Source organism: Pseudoliparis swirei, chromosome 24 (genome assembly GCF_029220125.1).
Source record: "Pseudoliparis swirei isolate HS2019 ecotype Mariana Trench chromosome 24, NWPU_hadal_v1, whole genome shotgun sequence".
Classification (NCBI taxonomy): domain Eukaryota; kingdom Metazoa; phylum Chordata; class Actinopteri; order Perciformes; family Liparidae; genus Pseudoliparis; species Pseudoliparis swirei.
This window is the reverse complement of record NC_079411.1, coordinates 12,903,336-12,911,525: the sequence shown is the minus strand read 5'-3', so window position 1 is coordinate 12,911,525 and position 8,190 is coordinate 12,903,336. Positions and strand designations below refer to the sequence as shown.

General features: G+C 42.6%; 1 long non-coding RNA gene across 1 annotated transcript; it reads right to left on the bottom strand.

Annotated features, from left to right (window-relative positions):
* Window positions 1-5,168: 5,168 nt before the first annotated feature.
* LOC130189710 (uncharacterized) lies at window positions 5,169-6,711 on the bottom strand. The gene is made up of 2 exons (XR_008830861.1): window positions 6,626-6,711; window positions 5,169-6,036 (listed from the first exon to the last, which is right to left on the bottom strand). It is a non-coding gene; the product is annotated as an uncharacterized LOC130189710 (long non-coding RNA).
* Between the last annotated feature and the right edge of the window lie 1,479 nt (window positions 6,712-8,190).

The window sequence follows — 8,190 nt, the reverse complement described above, 5'->3', positions numbered from 1 at the left end:
TCAAAACTGGTAGTAAGAATGAAATATAAAATTATTTAGATCCTGGAGGAGCGTGCTTGCTTATCAACGAGTATTAAAACAAAATTATTGATGTGAATACAATTATTATTATCTCTCGTAAGTCTGTACTCCGATGAAGTAAAGATCTTAACCTGTCTGTTTTGTCTCCTGCTTTCCTGCTGCTCAGCATCGATCCCTGGGAATCACCTATGCAAAGAGTTTTCCTGCATAGTACCACAGAGTACACCAATAGATCTATGTGCATATAGGTAAGGGTTAGCATTTATTCTCACAAATGAAAAAACTATTGACAACAATATTACTGTTTTCATTATTTTCTACTTATTTTATTTTGTTTATTTAAATGTTAAGGACTGAAAATGGCCCAAAAAAAGTAGTAGGAAAAAGTACAGGATTTTATTTGAAAAAAAATGTTAAATAATCACATAAACATTTCGATTGTGCTGCCCTCTCTTAATTGTATTAAGTCTAATATTTGAAAGTATAAATCCAGGACTCCATTATTCAGTCTGACAGATGGCTGAAGGAAGAGAGGTCAATAAAATGTATCATGATCTGGAGTTTGTGTCTCGTTTTGTGTCTTGTTTTGAAGTCCTTGTGTCATCTGTCTCCCTGTGATTGTCTGCCCTGGCCCTGATTGTTTCCTTCTGTGTGATTGCTGGCCCCGCCCTCATTGTGTTCACCTGTGTCTCGTTCCCCGTTGTCCAATCACCTCCGCCTGCCTGTGTATGTAAACCCTGTTCGTCTCATTCCCAGTGTGGCTTGCACTGTTTGGTCCGCGTGTTTGTCGTCCTGTTAGTATTTTGAAATTAAATATTGTTTTTTGCAGAATATGTTGGCATTTGGTTCCTCTCTGCGACATCCGTGACTTATGACAAAATGAGGGTAGGGTGGATCAAAATTAGCAGCCTCAAATGAAAAACAGCACATTCATGTGGGTCTTGCAAGTTAGAAAATATGTAAAGACAAATTAATTTGAATTTAAATCAGTAACTATTGAAATACTCACTCAATATAAGTATGGTTTTACATGAAGTACAATAATATCGGATATAGTTATGTATAATTCTGGACCCAGTTATGACAGCTCTCCACAAACGGGTGGGTTTCTGGGAAGGTCTGGCCCCAGTTACATTGAAAGTGTTTCGTCTGAGAACCTGAAGCCGGCTGCTGCACATAATGCAAGAGTTTAAAGTCGTTTGTATGCAGTGGTGGCTGGCCAATCGAAGGCCACGGCCTTGCCCCACCCACCTTGAGCCAAAATCAAATACAAAATTCAAAAAAGGTATAATAATGATATTTATAAATTATACAAATTGTCAATATTTGTTCTGGAAATATGGAATATAGCCAGTATTATTTGTATAATCCGATATATGCGTTTCCTGCACTTCCTGCACGTCTTCAGGGGTTGTCTGCATGTCTCAGCTGGGACCGAGTCGTTTTGGCCCAGAAGAGATGAGTCTAAAGCCACGTTTACACAAAAAGTGTTATTAGCGGGGTGAGCAAATATTCGCAACAATATTATCAGGAAACACTCCATAAACTTTCATTGTTATGCAGATGATACTCAATTATATCTATCGATCAAACCAGATGAGACCAACCAGCTCACTAAAATTCAAGCATGTCTTAAATAGGGATGGGTATCGTTTGAGTTTTTTCCGATACCGGTGACTAAACGGTGCCTGAACCGATACTTTAAAAGAAAAAGCACAAAACGATAATTGACAATGACGACATTTAAAACCTCTTCGGCCATATTCCCTGTAAAAGTCGTTCACATGGCGCACTGACAAAAAACGGATAGCATTGTCGCGCTCGTAGCTAGCGCGAGCTACGAGCTAGCGTGAGCTACCTGCTAGCTTAAACATGTTTGAAATGTCTAATTTATTATTTGTTGGCCTACTTTTATGAATGCAAGACTTACAATTAACGTTACGGCACTAATCTGAGTCAAGGATGCTCTTTTATTCATCGGTCTCTATGTTTTCAGGGGGACCGGTGACGGTCTCCCCATCGCGTCCAGCCTGACCGCTGATGTGCTCCGCACGGGCTCACGCAGTCACACACGGCGCATGCCTCCGCTTTCAAAGTTAAATATGATAGGCTATCGTAACCTGCTGACAGGGCGGAGTCACCAGAGAAGTTCAATAGTTTTTTTCATTTTCACCGAAATGTGCGTTGCGTTTCGGTCCGGGTGGCACCGGTCGTATAGGAACCGGTGCCATATTACACCGGATTTCGGTACCCAACCCTAGTCTTAAAGACATAAAAGTGATTGTACTTGGCCCTGAACACCTGAGATCAATTATGTGGTGATGTGGTTTCTATAGATGGCATTGCCCTGGCATCTAACACCACTGATCGGGACTTGTCCTTTAACCCTCACGTGAAACAAATCTAAAACTTAGAAAACGGGTTCACGTGTGCGTTACTTCTTGACTAGTTTAGCGTAATTCCTTATTATCAGGCTGCTCTAATAAGTCTCTTAGGTCCCTCCAGTTGATCCAGAATGCTGCAGCTCGTGTTCTCACTAAAACTAAGAAAAGAGATCACATCACTCCTGCACTAGCTGCTCTGCACTGGCCTCCCTGTAAAATAAAGAATCACATTTAAAATTCTTCTCTTAACCTACAAAGCCTTGATTGGTGATGCTCCATCATATCTTAAGGAGCTTGTAGTACCATATTGCCCCACTAGAGAGCTGCGCTCACTAAATGCGGGGCTACTTGTAGTTCCTAGTGTCTTAAAAAGTAGAATGGGAGCCAGAGCCTTCAGTTATCAAGCCCCTCTTTTACGGAACCATCTTCAGTCTGGGAGGCAGACACAGTCACCTCATTGAAGAGTAGACTTAAGACTTTCCTCTTCGATAGCGCTTATAGTTAGGGCTGAATCAGGTTTGCCCTGGTCCAGCCTCTAGACATGCTGCTATAGGCTTATATTCAATTTTTTCAATTTTGTTTATTTGTATAGCCCATTTTTAGAAATTACAAATTTGTCTCAGTGCTTTACAATCTGTACACATAGACATCCCTGTCCCAAAACCTCACATCGTATCAGGAAAAACTCCCAAACAACCCTTCACGGGGGGAAAAAGGGAAGAAACCTTCAGGAGAGCAACAGAGTAGGATCCCTCTCCAGGATGGACAGATGCAATAGATGTAATGAGAAGGAATCATTTTACACAAATTAAAACACAGTAACAACACAATCAATGAATATGACAGAGTCTATGAATAGTTGGTAGTCGGCATATTTCACGATCGAGACCTCCACGATCCATCAGGCAGATGGAGGTAGAGGAGGAGTGGGCGTAGTCTCAGCAGGGCCATGGCATAGTTATAGGCTGCTGGGGGACGTTTTAGGATACACTGAGCACCTATCTCCTCTTCTCTCTCTACTTTTGGATGAATTTTCATCTCTCCATTGCACATCATTAACTCTGTTTCCTCCCCGGAGTCTTTGTGACTTCACTCTCATAATGTCCATTGGACCTGGAGGGGTCTGATGCCATGGCCCTGCTGATGCCCCGCCCACTCCTCCTTCCTACCTCCATCTGCCTGATGGATCATGGAGGTCTGGATTCATGGTCCGTGCCTACTACCAACTATTAATACTCTGTCATACTAATTGTATGTGTTCTAACTCCGTAATGATTCCTTCTGTACACATGACATCTATTGCGTCCATCTGGGGAGAGGGATCCTCCTCTGTTGCTCTCCTGAAGGTTTCTTCCCTTTGAAAGGGTTTTTCTTTATCCGATGTGAGGTCCTGGGACAGGGATGTCGAATGTGTACAGATTGTAAAGCCCTGAGGCAAATTTGTAGTTTCTGATATTGGGGCTATACAAAATAAACTGAATTTAGTTTGTATATATAAACATACAAACTTGTTTTCAAATTACAACCTTACTACTGCCACTGTGATTTAAGAAGTACACCGGGCTAAAAACATTTAACTATTACAACCACTTGTCTGTTGATTGCCTTAGCATGTGATCTACTCGTGGAAAATGTGTTAGGATCTGGAGTTTGTGTCTTGTTTTGAAGTCCTTGTGTCGTCTGTCTCCCTGTGATTGTCTGCCCTGGCCCTGATTGTTTCCTTATGTGTGATTGCTGGTCCCGCCCTCATTGTGTTCACCTGTGTCTCGTTCCTCGTTGTCCAATCCTCTCACCTTGCCTGTGTATTTAAACCCTGTTTGTCTCACTCCCAGTGTGGCTTTGTACTGTTTGGTCCGCGTTTTGGTCGTCAGTTCTAGTTTGTTGGATTAAAGATTGTTTTTTGCAGTAATGTCGGCATTTGGGTCCTCTCTCGCTGCGACAACTGTGACAAGTCATGACAAAATGTGCACGATTTTGGTACGTACGGAAGACGTTTAGCCTAGTACTTTTTTTATTAATTAATTTCATTTAATTTACGTTTTTTATTATAAGACTGTGGGTGTGTTTAGGCTTGGCTGCAGAGTGGGTGGAGCTGGGTTGCGGTTCAGGGAACGGTGTCTGATTGTCATCAGCTAGGCTGATTGGTAACCGGCCCAGCTGATGACAATCTGTGTTGGTGTATCTGTGAGTCGGGCTCCATAAATGAGCGGGACGGACTGAAGACGAGAGAGTGGAGAGCAGACACAGGCTGTGTCTACTACCGCACACTTTATGAAGTACACTGCAATGCAGTGCACTGTATTGCAGTGCACTGCGTCGCTGATGAAGTGCTGTCTCAAATGGAACACTTACGTTAACCACTTGAAGGAAGTGACGGACGCAAATCTGTTCACGGCACCCGCGAAATTAAGCCGGGAGTGACGTATGCAAATCTGCTTGCGATACCCTAACCCTTAAACTGACAAAATGAATGCACTTCTTGCCCTCTTGTTGTCCCTTGTTTACCCCTTTCTCCACCCCATGTGGAAACTGCGATACCTCCACAATCGTGGCAGGAGCCTCCGCCTTCTGGCTGAAGTCGAGATGGTATATGTAAATTTAATTGTGTGATTTTACCTTACCTTCACAGTATAGCTTCATGTAGTAGTTGCAATTAAATTCTCCTCGCGAGGTATGCTAAATTCTCAATTATCTTTGTCAGAAGTAGCCTTCTACTATGCAATCCACATACACACCATATGGAAATTAAACATGACAAATCTGTACATGTTTGTCCCTAGATTCCAATTAGTTTTAAGAATTATCCACTGAAATGATAGGCATCATCTGCTTGAATTCACACAGTAATAGGCCTACTTTGACTGACTGTACTTTCATACACATCTCTGTTGTAGTTAAGTTTACCCTGATACAGGAATCAATGAGCAATTGAACACACAGGCATATTAATTATTGTTACAAACATGCATCAATTCTAATATAAATCAGAAAACGCAATAAAAGACTACAAAACCTCAATGACAACATTTTATTGATAGAATGACTTGCATATTAATATAATCTTCCCTTCCCCTGCCCACTTCGCCCGTCTAGCTGGGTCGGCAGCCTTCAGCAGAGTGGTGGGGGCTATTGATGGCTGCCACGTCAGAGTGAAGCCCCCAGCGGAGGATGCTGCCTGCTATTTTAACAGGAAGCTTTTTCATTACATCCAGCTGCAGGCCATCTGTGATAAGTGCAAATTCATAGAAGTGTGTTTGGGCTACCCAGACTCAGTGCATGATGCCAGGGTCCTGAATAACAGCCCCATCTTCTATGAGCAGTCATACCCTCCACCAGGATACTGTATCCTTGGGGATGGTGGCTACCCCTGCCTGTCCCAACCCATCTGCCTCATGACCCCCTTCAGGCAGCCTGTCCACAACCACCTCCAAGCACGCTACAACTGCTGCCTGTCAAAGGCGAGGTGTGTTGTGGAGAGGTCCTTCGGGATACTGAAGACGCGATGGCGGTGCATCTTCTTAAAGGCCCTGGAGGTGGATGTGAGGTTTGTGCCAGAGGTCATTGGAGCCAGATGCAGATGTCGGGAGGGCAGCAGAGGACCAGCCAGCACCAGCACCTCCAGGAAACGTCTCTGGGGCAGGAAACAGAAATAGGATACCCATTCAGTGCTATGTCCCAGACCACGATTACATTTAAATTAATACATACACGACATTAAAAAAACAACACACAACGATGATTGAAAGCTACAATTATTTCTAGAAGGACAAGCTTAGATAGCTATCGTAACGGTATTCATTATCGGGCGGCGTGTGGGCAAACGTCATGGTGTTATGTTAACCCGTTATTAAACTGAGCATATCCATTGTTAATCCATAATTAAAATTGCTATTTCGATTGGTTAACGTTGTTTCACACTGTCCGATGACTGACATAGCCATCTGTCGTCGGACTTGCCGCTGGAGAAAGCGCTTGGAGCCCGCCACCTGCCCCCGCTCGTCAAGCGAAAAGTGTCCGATAAAAGTGCACCTTCGTCGGACTGGCAAGAGGACCGGGTGGTGGATTACCCCGCTAGCTTATCATAACTGCCATGCAGATCCAATGGCATCTAATGCTACCTAGGTATGCTAACTGTCGGTATATATCATATACATCGTTAACTCCTCCAAATACTCATGTCTTTAATACCAGTACAATGTGTAATTACCGCTGATACTTACATTTACAGTCTGTAGCTTCGTGGTCTACCGCTTGTGCTGTCCGCCATTGTTTTTGAAATAAAATGAAAAGCTGGCGAAAGGGCTCCTCCTCTTCCGCTACATCACCAAGATGGCGGCCGTTTTGGGCGAGTAGTGTCCATCGTTTTACACTACATTTTTTGACCGTTTGCAGTGCACCATCCGGGTACTTTCAGTGCACTGAATTCTGCTGGTTTGTTCAGTGGCGCACTTCGAACACTGAAAGTCAGTGCTCGAAGTGCTCAAGTGCGCGGTAGTAGACACAGCCACAGTCTGCGGTCTGAACGTAATAAAACATATTGCCAAATATCCCTCTGGTTGCTCATTCCTTGGTGCTTAGGGGGGGGGGGGGACCTACTGGAGACGGCTACAAACCTGTCACAAAGACAATACATAGACATAACACCTAAAGGACGAAAAACAGTCCGGACGATAAAACAGTGGACAAAACAAAATAAAGTCAGAGTATGTGTGTTTATGTTTGTGGGTGTGTATTTTATAAAAATAAAGTTAATAATAGTTTAGCCTATAAAAGCTTATAAATGAGTAATATACAATTTAACCAATCCGCTTCCTAAGCGGCCAGCGCAAGCACTTTTCTGCCAAGAAGACACCACCCGGTAAAATCTCTCCAAGATAGAAGACCTGTGGCGGAGAAACTACAGGTAAACCAGCTGAGCCCAGGTCAACCTCACAAGAGGACAACAGAATGGCTGAAAGGGAAGTGGCAAATGAAACTTATGAAGAGACCGGTGTACCAGGAAGGTTTAGTTAGCTGGATGCTGTCGAGCTAATGCCGTATTGTGCTTTATAAATCAACAGGGACAGATCCAGCATGGACAGATATGGGGGTAAGGGAGATGAAACACTTGTCAGAAACATCAGAAGACCAGGAAACACATGGATAACTCCGTCAAGCAAGGCAAAGTGGATGTAACTTCCATCTGAATATATATTATATATATAGAAATACTGAAACTTTAAAAAAACAATTTGTTCTACAATTTAAGTGTAATATATGTCTTTCTCTCCCTTACTCTTTAATGCTTATCCAACTGGGTTGCTAGTTGGAGACTATCGCCTGAAAAATCAATATTGTATGGTATTCTGTTTTGTGTATGGTCTGCTGATATTCCTAAAGCTTTAAATTCCTTTTCTGATGCTGCTGTTTTCTTTTTCCGGTAGACATTTTCTACTCACCAATACATACTTACATTATTGATTTCTGATGTTTGTTTTGTTGTTTATTTGTTCTGTTGAGTCGGGCTGTGACAACACACATCGAACCCCCTTTTCACTACATTACATTAACAATGGAACAATTTTCTACATTGAAACTCAATTCTGGAAATGATTGTAAAGTGCAAATATATAATTGTTTATTTTAAATGTAATTGGTAGCAGACCAGACTTTAAAACTGCCTGTAGGCTGATGGTCGAACAGCTGCCTTTAATGTTTAGTGTCCCTTTAAACTTCAACCTCATGATATTGAATCACACTGTCTGATGTGTGTCTGTACTTGAGACTTTGAGTATGATATATTGCA